This window comes from Cervus canadensis, chromosome 8 (assembly GCF_019320065.1).
Source record: "Cervus canadensis isolate Bull #8, Minnesota chromosome 8, ASM1932006v1, whole genome shotgun sequence".
NCBI lineage: Eukaryota > Metazoa > Chordata > Mammalia > Artiodactyla > Cervidae > Cervus > Cervus canadensis.
The window spans coordinates 3,621,499-3,632,364 of NC_057393.1; the positions used below are offsets into that span (position 1 = coordinate 3,621,499).

The following is a 10,866-nucleotide window of genomic DNA, read 5'->3' on the forward strand; positions in this document are numbered from 1 at the left end:
CTTCACCATTTGTAGATAAGAACTGCCAGGCGGGTTGGTGACCTCAGAGCAGGGAAGGCTGAGCTGGCCCCCAGGCATGCTCGCTGCCTACGGCAAATCCCTGGCAGGCTTTGGACCCTGAAGGGGAAGATGCAGGGAGGAGGGTTAGATCTTAGGAGGGAAGTTGTGTGGTGTTCCTGGGCGTGTCCTTCTCTGTGCCTGAAGGGGGAACGGGGAAAGTGGACTGGATCGCTCTGCTCAAATGCAGCCAAAAATACGTTCCAAGCGTGAGCTGAAACCTGGCTGTCCATCCAGCCCAAAGAGCAAAAAACCTCTGAAGACCTGTGTATTCTCTTAAAAGTTCACGATTGAGCTTCCCTGGTGGCTTGGTGGTAAAGAACCTGCCTGCCAATGCAGGAGACACAGGTTCGATCCCCAACCGGGAAGATCCTGCAGGCTGCAGAGCAACAAATACTGAGCCTGTGCTCTAAATGTGGGGAGCCGCAACTACTGAGCCCTACAGCCTGAGCTCTGCAACAAGAGGAGCCCCCGCAGTGAGACTCCCGCACACCATGCGTGGCGCTCGCCACAACTAGAGAAAAGCCCGCATAGCAACGAAGGCCCAGCACTGCCAAAACACATAAAAAATAACACTGGTAAAAGAAAGGAGAATTCTACATTATCTCGATTTAATAATATCTTTTCAAAAGCTCATGCAATTTTGTTTTCCATTGCATAGTTTATCTTAGTGGAATTAATGTTAAGATATTTCAAATTATAGTAGATTACAATGGGCGCTTTTAGACTATGTCTGGCTTGCAGCCCCACCCAGCACATTTGTGACATCTGGGATAAAGATGTCCAGCTCTAGCTTGCTTAGCCCAAAATACGTGAGGTGGTGCTTCTGCAGTAGAGTTTGAAAAGGTTAAAAACAAAAAGAAAAATCAATCCAACTTTCTCTTTAACATTATGGAGTAGTGGGGGCAGTTGACCGGGACTTTCTAGTGTTCACATGAGTGTCCTAAGTCCTTGAGCCCTCTCAGCCCAGCAAATCAGGGCGGCAGGTCAGCCTGCAGAGGGTGGGAGGAAAACCCACACGAGTTGGTTCCCTTCTACCGTGTGACTCTTCCTCTGGAGTCCGGCTCAGGGAACAGGGAGCCGTCTCGTCTTCATTTTCCCAGGGCAGCTGTGCTGGGAGGTTATTTTGAAAGGCAGGCAGTCCACGAAAGACACATAGACCCATGTGATGATAAGGTTAGGGCTTAGTACAATGAATAAATTGCTCATTTTTTGAATTGAATAAATATAGTTCATTCTAGGCAAAGCTGCCTCTGTCATGCTGTCGGGGCCTATTAAAATTTGGATTATCACTTGTCTGTGGCAGCTTTAACTTTTCCAGTTATTTTTTCTAATATTTTAATGTTTAGCATTCATAAACCTGCAGCCCGTGTCTTCTCCTGTCTCTTTTGCATACCCTGTCTGCCCTATTTAGATTATTTTAGCAACTCTTCACACTTCTGCCCCTTTCACGTGTCCTTGCAGGGGTGGAGGAGGAACTGGGATGTCAGAAGTCACCAGACGCTATGCCATCAGCAGGACCATGTTCTTGGGCAGAAGTGTGTGAATTACACTTAAGCTCCCAGGAGGTTGAAAGTCCCCCCCAACCTACCCAGTCTCTTTCTGTCTCAATCTCATTGCCTCTCAAGATATTAAATCTACTTTTAGCTAATAACTTGTAAGGGTTTACATTTTTTTTCCAGTTGTTCAGTCGTTAAGTCATGTCCAACTGTTTTGTGACCCCCATAGACTGTAGCCTGCCAGGCTCTATCCATGGGATTCTCCAGGCAGGAATACCAGAGTGGGTTGCCATTTCCTTGTCCAGGGGATCTTCCTGACACAGAGATCGAACCAACGTCTCCTGCATTGGCAGGCGGATTCTCTACCATTGAGCCACCTGGGAAGCTCCCTTCCCCCTCCTCCCAGAGTCTCCCCTATTTCCTTATTCAGATCCAGCCACAGATTCAAGCCTAGCTATATGGTCTTTGCATCTGCTGCAACCTCACAGGTGAAAACTGGAGGCTTGTTCTCAGAGGTAGGAGACCGTTTGGTGATCTTTTCGGTAAATACAGCAGCGAAGAGGGGGAGAAAGAACAATATCTAATAGATCCAACTCCTGAGTCCAAGCAGACAGTTTAACCCTTGGGTCATCGCGTTTGTATTCCACTTATTGGATTGCTAATAGATTTTCTTCATTTGTGTGCGATGTTGCAAATGATGTGTGGAGGCCGGCCGGTTCTCCAGCGCCCGGACCAGAGGTTCACCTGTATGGAGCCAGCGTTAAAAGCTGCAGGAGCTGCTGCCTCCTGACGACATCCCAGCTGTAGACTAGCGATCGCAGTCCTCGGGTGGCGGGTTTAATTATCGGCGCCGGCGATACCATCAGCAACTGTGTAATTGCGTGTCAGTTTCCTGGCTGTTGGGTATGAAAAGGGGAACCAGTGAAATGATGATTGTGGAAGCGGTAGACTCATATTTAAACAATTCAAAATGTGTAACTGGCAGTGTCATTAAACAGAGAGAGTCTGACCCCAGCTGTCACTTACTTTTCCTTATGCAGATTTGTTCATGCTGTCTGTCAAAGAGCTCCATGGGCTGAAATGGGACAGAAGAGGTGACATAATTCTCAGAGCAAAGAGGGCTGCTTGCCTTAACTCCGCAGAGGCGTTCTTTTAGCCTAAACAAATACGACTGCCAAACTGTAAATAAACCAAGACCATTACAGGAAATTCTATAGACTTTTGCTGACGAATACACAAAAGCAGAATATCAAACAGACATCCTCCCCTTAAACAATGTAAGTCAAAGCTGCCTGATTGCCAGATTCTTAAAGAATAAGCACTTGTGACGATTAGAAGGACTTCTTTTTGAAGAAGAAAATGAAATGACTCTTTTAATTGTAGACTAAAATTTTGAGGGCAAGGTGGAAAAAAAAATGTGGAGCTCATTTTGAAAAATGCTCAGTAGAGAAATGTGATTGGATGAAATTATGACACAGATTTCAACTTCAATCTGGCTTAGGTTGTAGGTTGTTATGGCCTCAGATGCTTTGAATACAATTGAGAAAATTGAAATATGCTATATAAACAAATGTTAAAAATGGACCTGAGTGGCTTTCTAAGAAAGGTGGGTTAAGAAGTAAGGAACACTCAAATTTCTGCAAATGTAATTGCATAATTCTGCATCCCACCAATTACACACTTCCAGGAGATGGGAGAAATGCACATTTCCTCTCAAAAACTTCATTTACTGGTATTCGAAAAAAGAGCTGGATAATCAAGGGTTAAGTCTGCATGCATGCAAAAACAAACGAAAGGAGAGTTTATAAAATGAACTGTGGAGGTTAAGTGTGGGGGTTAAACTAACACAATGAACTGTGAACACAAAGAAAAATGTTTCTTTAATTTTTAAAATGTTTTCATTTCTCATAATAAACTGAACTTGCAGTTGCATACAAACAACATTATTTCATACCCTGAAGACACTGCAATTTAAAGCTTTTGGAACTCAAATTGATTCTGGAAGCAATGCTATAACTACAGAGGCGCCGTGGCAATCGTGATCTTCTGAAGGGCATCAAACCGCACCTCGAGTAGCACATTTGAAAGCAAACACGGGCTCGTGTGCACACACAGGTAGGAGGCATTTAAAACAGGGTCAACACTGCATTTACTTCTAGTTTCAAAGGCAAAGTTACTGATTTCCTCACAGGCTAATGGAAGCCATATTAATTGCCACGGTACATTCAGATTTGAAAGTAATAAATAGGCACATATTAAATCCTCTAAGGATTAATTTGTATTTTATCAGCTGTGAAAAGGGCAATTTTTTACATATCTCGACTTAAGAGGTAGCCTTATTAGGCGTTCATTGGAAAACAAATTCTGCATATATTTTGTAGCAAGGTTTAAAAAAAATCATTTTTTCCTCCTCAAAAGTAGCAGGGTGCAACTAGGGAAGCAATTAGTATTTATATCCTAGACAAACACAGTGTTGGAGTGTTCTGACTTTTAAATATTTGTATGGCTAGTTAAGGGAAAGGATGATAGAAAATGATGCATTGTTATGTATTTTATTATACTGGACACAGGGGTATTTAAGGGGCTTCAGACAACATTGTGTGCCTGTTGTGTGTGAATTGTCAAGGTATGGTGACAGTTATTTATTTTCATGTGGAGAGCATCCAGAAATGCCAGCGTTCCTGTTGGGTTGGCCGTGAAGCAGCAGGTGGAAGGTGTAATGCATGCGGTCCCATGGCCAAATCGCTGGTAGCTGGTGGAGAGGCCTGGGGCCTTAGATGGTGTTGGTGAAATCTCTCTCTGTGGGCATGGCTGGTGGTTCTTCACTCTCATTATCTCTGGGAAGTGGGGCCATCTGAAAAGAGCCCACTTTCCTATGTCTAAGCAAGGGATAAAAGCTGAAAAGTATTCAACAAACCCATATTTCTGATCACCCTTTCCTTTAGAGGACTGGTTATCATAGTTTCACCCCCAAAATGTTAAGTGGCCCAGTTAAATCAAGGAACTAGGTGAAAAAAAAAATGGTCAGACTTTGCTGGTGGCCCAGAGGTTAAGAATCGGCCTGCCAATGTAGGGAACATGGGTTTGACCCCCGATCTGGTGAATCCCACATTCCTCAGAGCAGCTAAGCCCAAGAGCCACAACTACTGAGCCCACATGCTTGGAGTCTGTGCCCCGCTGCGAGAGAAGCCACTGCAGTGAGAAACCCACACTCGGCAACTCGAGAGTGGCCACTGCTGTCCGCAGCTGCAACGAAGATCCAACACAGCCAAAAAATTAAAAAGAAAATTGTCCTCTGCAGCATCATCCTTGAATGGCTTGTCTGGTTTTATCTGAAAGTTCCCTGGAGAGATCACTCCCACAACTTCTTCTGGAAGTCTGCTCTGCAGTCTAATAGATCTTATTGTCAAATGCTTTGTTAAACTTTCACTGGAAGATGTGTATTGCACTCCGCATTGGCGGTTCTTGAAATTCCATCAGGGAAGTGCAATCAAATTGGTCTCCCATGACTTGCTCTTTGGTTGACGTGGAATGGGTTCCCCTCTGCTTCTGGCATTTTCCACAGAGAGAGTGATGGACTCACCTCCCCTTCCCTTCCCTTCAGCCTCCTACAGGCACCCTGCTCATCATCAGGAAGCTCGTGTCTCAGGGAGCACGGCCCGTGATTTTGTTTCAATTTTGCAAAATCGTGCCACATGAATTTAAACTTCTAGAGATGGAACGTGCCTAGCCTTTTGTGCTAGAAATCCCTAACCTGGGCAGTGGTACCCATTCACTGGGGTTCAGCTTCCGTGCGTGGCCTGGCCCTCTCTTCCCTTTTGAATGACTTTGTGGGACTGAGCTATTTTAAATGGTTCTGCTCTGCTTCCAGTTTGCTGCTGAACTGAAAAAGTTTTTATATGCAAATAAATAAATAGCTTACTCCCCTGGCTCTTCCAGGAATCTGCAGCGTCTTCTATGTTCCCTTCCTCTGGACGCTCCAGCGGCCCTTTGACTAATGAGGTGACCTTAAGAGAAGTCCTTGGCTGGATGTCCAGTGTGGTTGGCCGTGGTGGTGACAAGTGTGAATTGCAGGCAAGGCAAATGGTCTCACATAGTTGCTTCTGCTTGGCCAGTAAGCCTGTCCTGCTCAGGCTCAGGCCACAGATAACTTCTATCACCGTAGATTAACGGGATTCCAGCAAAGTGTTAACTGCCCATGATCAGGCGTCCTCACACAGTCAAGAGTTACTCAGTACTAATGATCTTAGGTGTTGGTACTTGACTGTCCTTTGTAAGGAGAATACAGGTTTAAAATGAATGAGTTTCAATTCTGCCTCTTTGAGCCAAATCCCTACCAATCTACAGAAAAGAGCATGTGACATATTTGACCCATGGGCTCCCTAGAAGATTATTTTTCAATGAAAGATTTAAAGGGGAAACAAACAAAACAGGGAAAAAATCCCAAAAATTCTTCCATAAGCACCAGGCTTTCTCAAGAACCCAGTGGCTTATAGACTCTTCATCTCAAAGTGTGGTCAGACCACCTGGGGGCCTCCTTCTCTGTCATTTCTACTTCCCAGCCTCCCTGGCCTCCACCTGTGCCCCCAGCTGCTCTAGACTCAGGTTCTGATATGCTCAGGAACTGACTCCTCCTGAATGTGGGGTCCCAGGGAGGGGCGTGAGCCAGTAGGGTGCCCCGGGGACCAGGTGATGGGGTTCTGGAGGGACACGGCCTTATCTGCTGACCCTGGAGACCCATGTCTGAGAGATGACTATCCAGGTGTCTCAGCATCAGCTGTAGCACCTGAACTATTTTCTTCCGATTGGGAAATTGGCATAATCATGTGGTTTGTTCATTTCATTTCTGGCATTACTACTCTGTGGGAACAATAACAAACCCCACTGGATCATATTGAGGTGGTCATGATGAACTCTCTAGACTGGATGTCTTCATGGAGTCTTTTGACTTACCCATGAATTGCATGAGAATTGCTGAAGCTGTTGTTTAGACCTCGCTTTAGAACGAGTGTTGCCAGCCATGTCACCAGGACCTCGCTGGGGACCTGAAACTCTATTTCAGCTGAGATGCATCAGCCAGGAGCATGGCCATCTTGTCTCAGCAGCGTTCTCCCAGCCACAGACCGCCAGGGCTGAGAAAAGACGTGTTTTCCTCTGCTGAAACACTTGACCACCTTTCCTATGAGAGCATGCCATTGTAAGACACAGTTGTGTACAAGATAGCATGCATTTTGAGGTACATATTCTTTTTTATTTCTGTATCAAACAGGATTTCTGGCATCCGGTCTAGTTAACTGATGAGATGAAACTGGGTTCACCATCCTTCTTTATTACACCTTGGGTTTTCCTCATCACGCGCTTCCTCAAAGGACAGAGACAAAGAACTACCTTTTCATAAGTTCAAGGCGTGAGCTGACTGCATTTGAAATGCTACCCTCAGTGACTGCGGTCAATGTTTTAAGTGTGGAGCAATTACACACTAAAATGACTCAAGAAACACACTTCGTAGAGAGATTGCTATTGCTTCTCTGTGGCAATTGTAATATTTAGAAAGAAGCATACTTTCCCTAAACTTTACCCACTTGTATGCACATAAAATAATTTTTTCCCTAGAAATCTATATTCTGGGTATATATTGTCACCTGTGTGTGTGTGTGTGCTAAGTCGCTTCAGTTGTGTCTGACTCTTTGTGACCCTATGAACTGTAGTCTGCCAGGCTCCTCTGTCCATGGGATTCTCAAGGCAAGAATACTGGAGTGGGTTGCCATGTCCTCCTCCAGGGGACCTTCCTGACCCAGGGATTGAACCCCCATCTCCTGTGTGTCCTGAATTAGCAGGCGGGTTCTTTACCACTAGTGCCACCTGGGTAGCCCATATCATCACCTAAGTATTGCTAAAAGTTTTCTTCCAAGTTGTGTGAGTCTTAGCTTCATTAGTATTTTATAATTTAAGGCAGCTGTGCAATTACTTTTCATTTTTTTTTCTGCTTACAAGGAAAATTTAGGCTTCTCACAGAAAATTCTCAAAGTATAGAAAAGTAAGAAGAAGCAGCACTTGCCCTCAATTCTAGCCACCGAAGGCTCTCTAGCAGAGGGTTGTATTTTTGGCTAATGTGATAAGCTTTTAAAGTTTCAAAAACGATGTTTCGAACTAGTACAGTTTTTATCCTCTCATCTTAAGATATTTATAAGTTCATTTTAAAAGCTTTCCATATGATCGATGAAGTGCCCAAGATTTACTGGGAATACCTTTATTCATTCATCTTTAACGTTTCCTGAAAAGCCTGAATTTAAGCTCTGTGTGAGTGCTGACACCATTTTTCATTTCATCAGGAATCTGTTTAGCTTTCATCCGGGCCGACATATCAGGACCAGACGAAGGGAATGGAGGACCCCAGGCCCACCTAGTGCCAGAAGGGTACCAAGGTCTGGCAGAGGTTGCCAGCCCGGGCCCATGTGCCTGGGGTCTGGATCACATAGAGGGAGCCCTGCATGGATGTCCACGTGGCAGCAGGCCCTGGGTGTAGTCAGCTATGAGGCCACTGTGTCTGCTTGCAAGCCCCACGCCTAAACCTCAGATAGGGTCCACTACTTAATTGTGTGCATTTTGGTTTCTGAGAAATTTGGAAAGAATTGTGGCTGGTCCGGTCAAAGGCATGGGTTTGTTTTACAAGGATATTTGTAGAAATAACTCGGATGAAAAAGACTCATTTAAGACTGTTGTCATCTCTCTTATCAGCCACCCGAAGTCCTGCCCATCAATTTGCGAGCTTTTACTGAAATCTCAGAACACATCATCTAACAAAAAAAGTCAACTGCAGAGGAAAGCTGTGCCAACAATGTGGGTATGTGAAGAGGTGACAAGTCTGGAATAAAAGTCAGAGGGGTCGGTCCCCAGGCCCACCAGGCAGTTTCTTCCAGGGGGTGAGTCGTGGCCGAGGGAGTGATCATGGGCGTGATGTGGGCTGCATGTTATTGTCTCCAAGGACACGCACGTTCAGTAACATCAGAGAGCACACACTTGGACTTGGGGGTGCGGGCAGGAAGGACTGAGCGATGCTTCGTTTTCAGGGAGGTCAGGAGCAGACACGAGGACCTAAAGCAGAAAACCCGGGCCTTCTGTCTATTCAGGGGCAGGATTCTGCCCCATCCAGGGTCTCCAGCAAGGAGTGTGAGGTCAGAGATGTCACCCCCGGTCACTGGGGCGGCTGTCCATGCTTTAGACGGGCTGTGTGTCTGGAATCTGAGCACCCGTGGCCAGCTGTCCACACACTTGGGGAGAGCAAGTGGGAATGCTTGCCCCCAGGCTGCCGCAGGGTGCCCATCGGGCCCTGACTTGGTACCACGTTTAGATCAGAGCATCGTGGGATGCAGGGCGTGGGGGGACCAACTCGGGGCAGCAGGTGCAGGGCCCCAGCAGCACTGAGCTGCCACCAGCCCGTGGGGTCCGGAGCCGGGAGAAAGCCCCCGGGGTCATCCAACCAGAAGAAAGGAAGCTGAAGGCGAATGCAGAAGCAGCTCAGCAGAAACGGAAGGTGTGTATGTGCCTGTGTATGCATGCATGTGTGTGTACGTGTGTGTATGCATGCATGTGTGTGAGTAAGGAGAGCAGTGAGTGTATGAGACCGAGGGGGGACGAGGACACACGTTGTTTTCTGCAGAGGTCTTTTGACTCCACATTATTTTGGAAGAAATATTTATCCTTCAGGGGTTTGAAGAGACTGTGAGAGCAGCGTTTTCACAGCACATGCACACATACATGCAACATATGTGTGTAAACACATGCGTGTGTGTGCGTGTAGGTGTGCATGTAACTGTGTTCCTATTTTTATAGAAATATGGACAGTTTATTAAGAAAAGTTAGAAATAAACAATGCAAGGTCTTACTGTATATCACAGGAGCTATATTCAATATTTTCAGATAAAGCATAATGGAAAAGAATATTAAAAAGGATTATATACGTGTATAATTGAGTCACTTTGCTGTGGAGCAGAAATGAACACATCACTGAAAATCAAATATGCTTCAGTAAAAAAAAAATTAAAAAAGAAAAGTTAAATGCTGCTTTCACAATTTCTTCAAACCCCTGTAAGATATATATTTCTCCTAAAATAATGCATGCTCAAAAGACATCCGTTGAAAACAACGTGGGTACTTGTCCCCGCTCAGTCTCGTAGACACACCGTTCTCCTTCCTCAGACCCTGACTCTGGGTCCAAGTGTGGCAGCTGGCGCACAGCCATGTCATAACACATGTCACACATGTGTAACTCCCCCAAACCTACTGATCAGCCCCTCCGTGGTTCCCCACTTTAGTTTTCTCAGAAGGAAAATCTGTTCCCCCGAGGAGAAGCGAACCTCGCATAGACCCTTAACAGCCTCAGCACAAACGATGTAGTCACTTACATGAGTTTCCTTGTAAAGCCCTTGCCTGGTTCCAGTCTCTTGCCCCGCACTTCGATCAATAAGGTGCTATTCGCTTTTGCAGCCTTGGCCAGTGGTTTCCTGCTTTTGAATGAGTTGTTGAATCAAACATCGGGTAGGCAGCCATCCAGTTCTCCATCCACTTTTGACCTGTGGACACGGACTAGCCAGCAGCCCTGGGGGAATCTCTGCCTGTCCGGGTAGGTCCAGGATAAACCTTCTAATCCGTCTTCTCCATCTGATTCTTCTTGCCTTCCCGTCCCCTGTATCTTTCCTGCTCTGCGATGTCTTGCCTGTGACACCTACAGACAGACGAACCATAACACACCGCCTTCTGTCTTCAGTCTGGGATGGCCTCTGCCCTTTTCCCACGCTCGAGTCCCCTCCTTGCTGCTCTCCGCACTCCCTCGGGGCATAGTTTTGGGAATACAACGTGCTTCAAGGCCTGGGGCAAGTTCTCCCATCAACATCCTGCCAAGTCCCCGAATTTGGAGTCTCTGGTTCAGTTGTGTCCCCAACACCAAAGGCCAAATGCTAGCCTCGGAACATCCCCTGGTGAAACTTAATGTTGCAGAAGTTCTCAGCTTAAATCAGTCTTGACTCACAGTTGGTGCTTGTTCTGTTGATTTAATTTACTTTTCATTTCAATTTTTTAAGAACATAAATCTGATAAACGGTCATGAAAACCAACACCCTTTGTTATTTACAGTTAAGCTCTTCCCCTACTTGCTTAAGAAAGCTGTGTGCTTGGGTTTCTTGCTGTAAATTGAGCTGGTGACTTTAAAAAGCAGGTGTGTTAATTACTGGGTCTCTGACTTTTGTGGAATTGTGAAAGAAGCTGAAGAGAGAGATAGAAAGGTTACAGAGGACAGCATTCAGCCAGGATC

The 10,866-nt window shown here is 45.7% G+C and overlaps 1 long non-coding RNA gene across 1 annotated transcript; it reads right to left on the reverse strand.

Moving 5' to 3' along the window:
* Positions 1 to 1,850: 1,850 nt before the first annotated feature.
* Positions 1,851 to 10,455, reverse strand: LOC122446728. Its single transcript, XR_006270985.1, has 3 exons — positions 9,962 to 10,455; positions 2,583 to 2,735; positions 1,851 to 2,452 (listed from the first exon to the last, which is right to left on the reverse strand). It is a non-coding gene; the product is annotated as an uncharacterized LOC122446728 (long non-coding RNA).
* Positions 10,456 to 10,866: the final 411 nt, after the last annotated feature.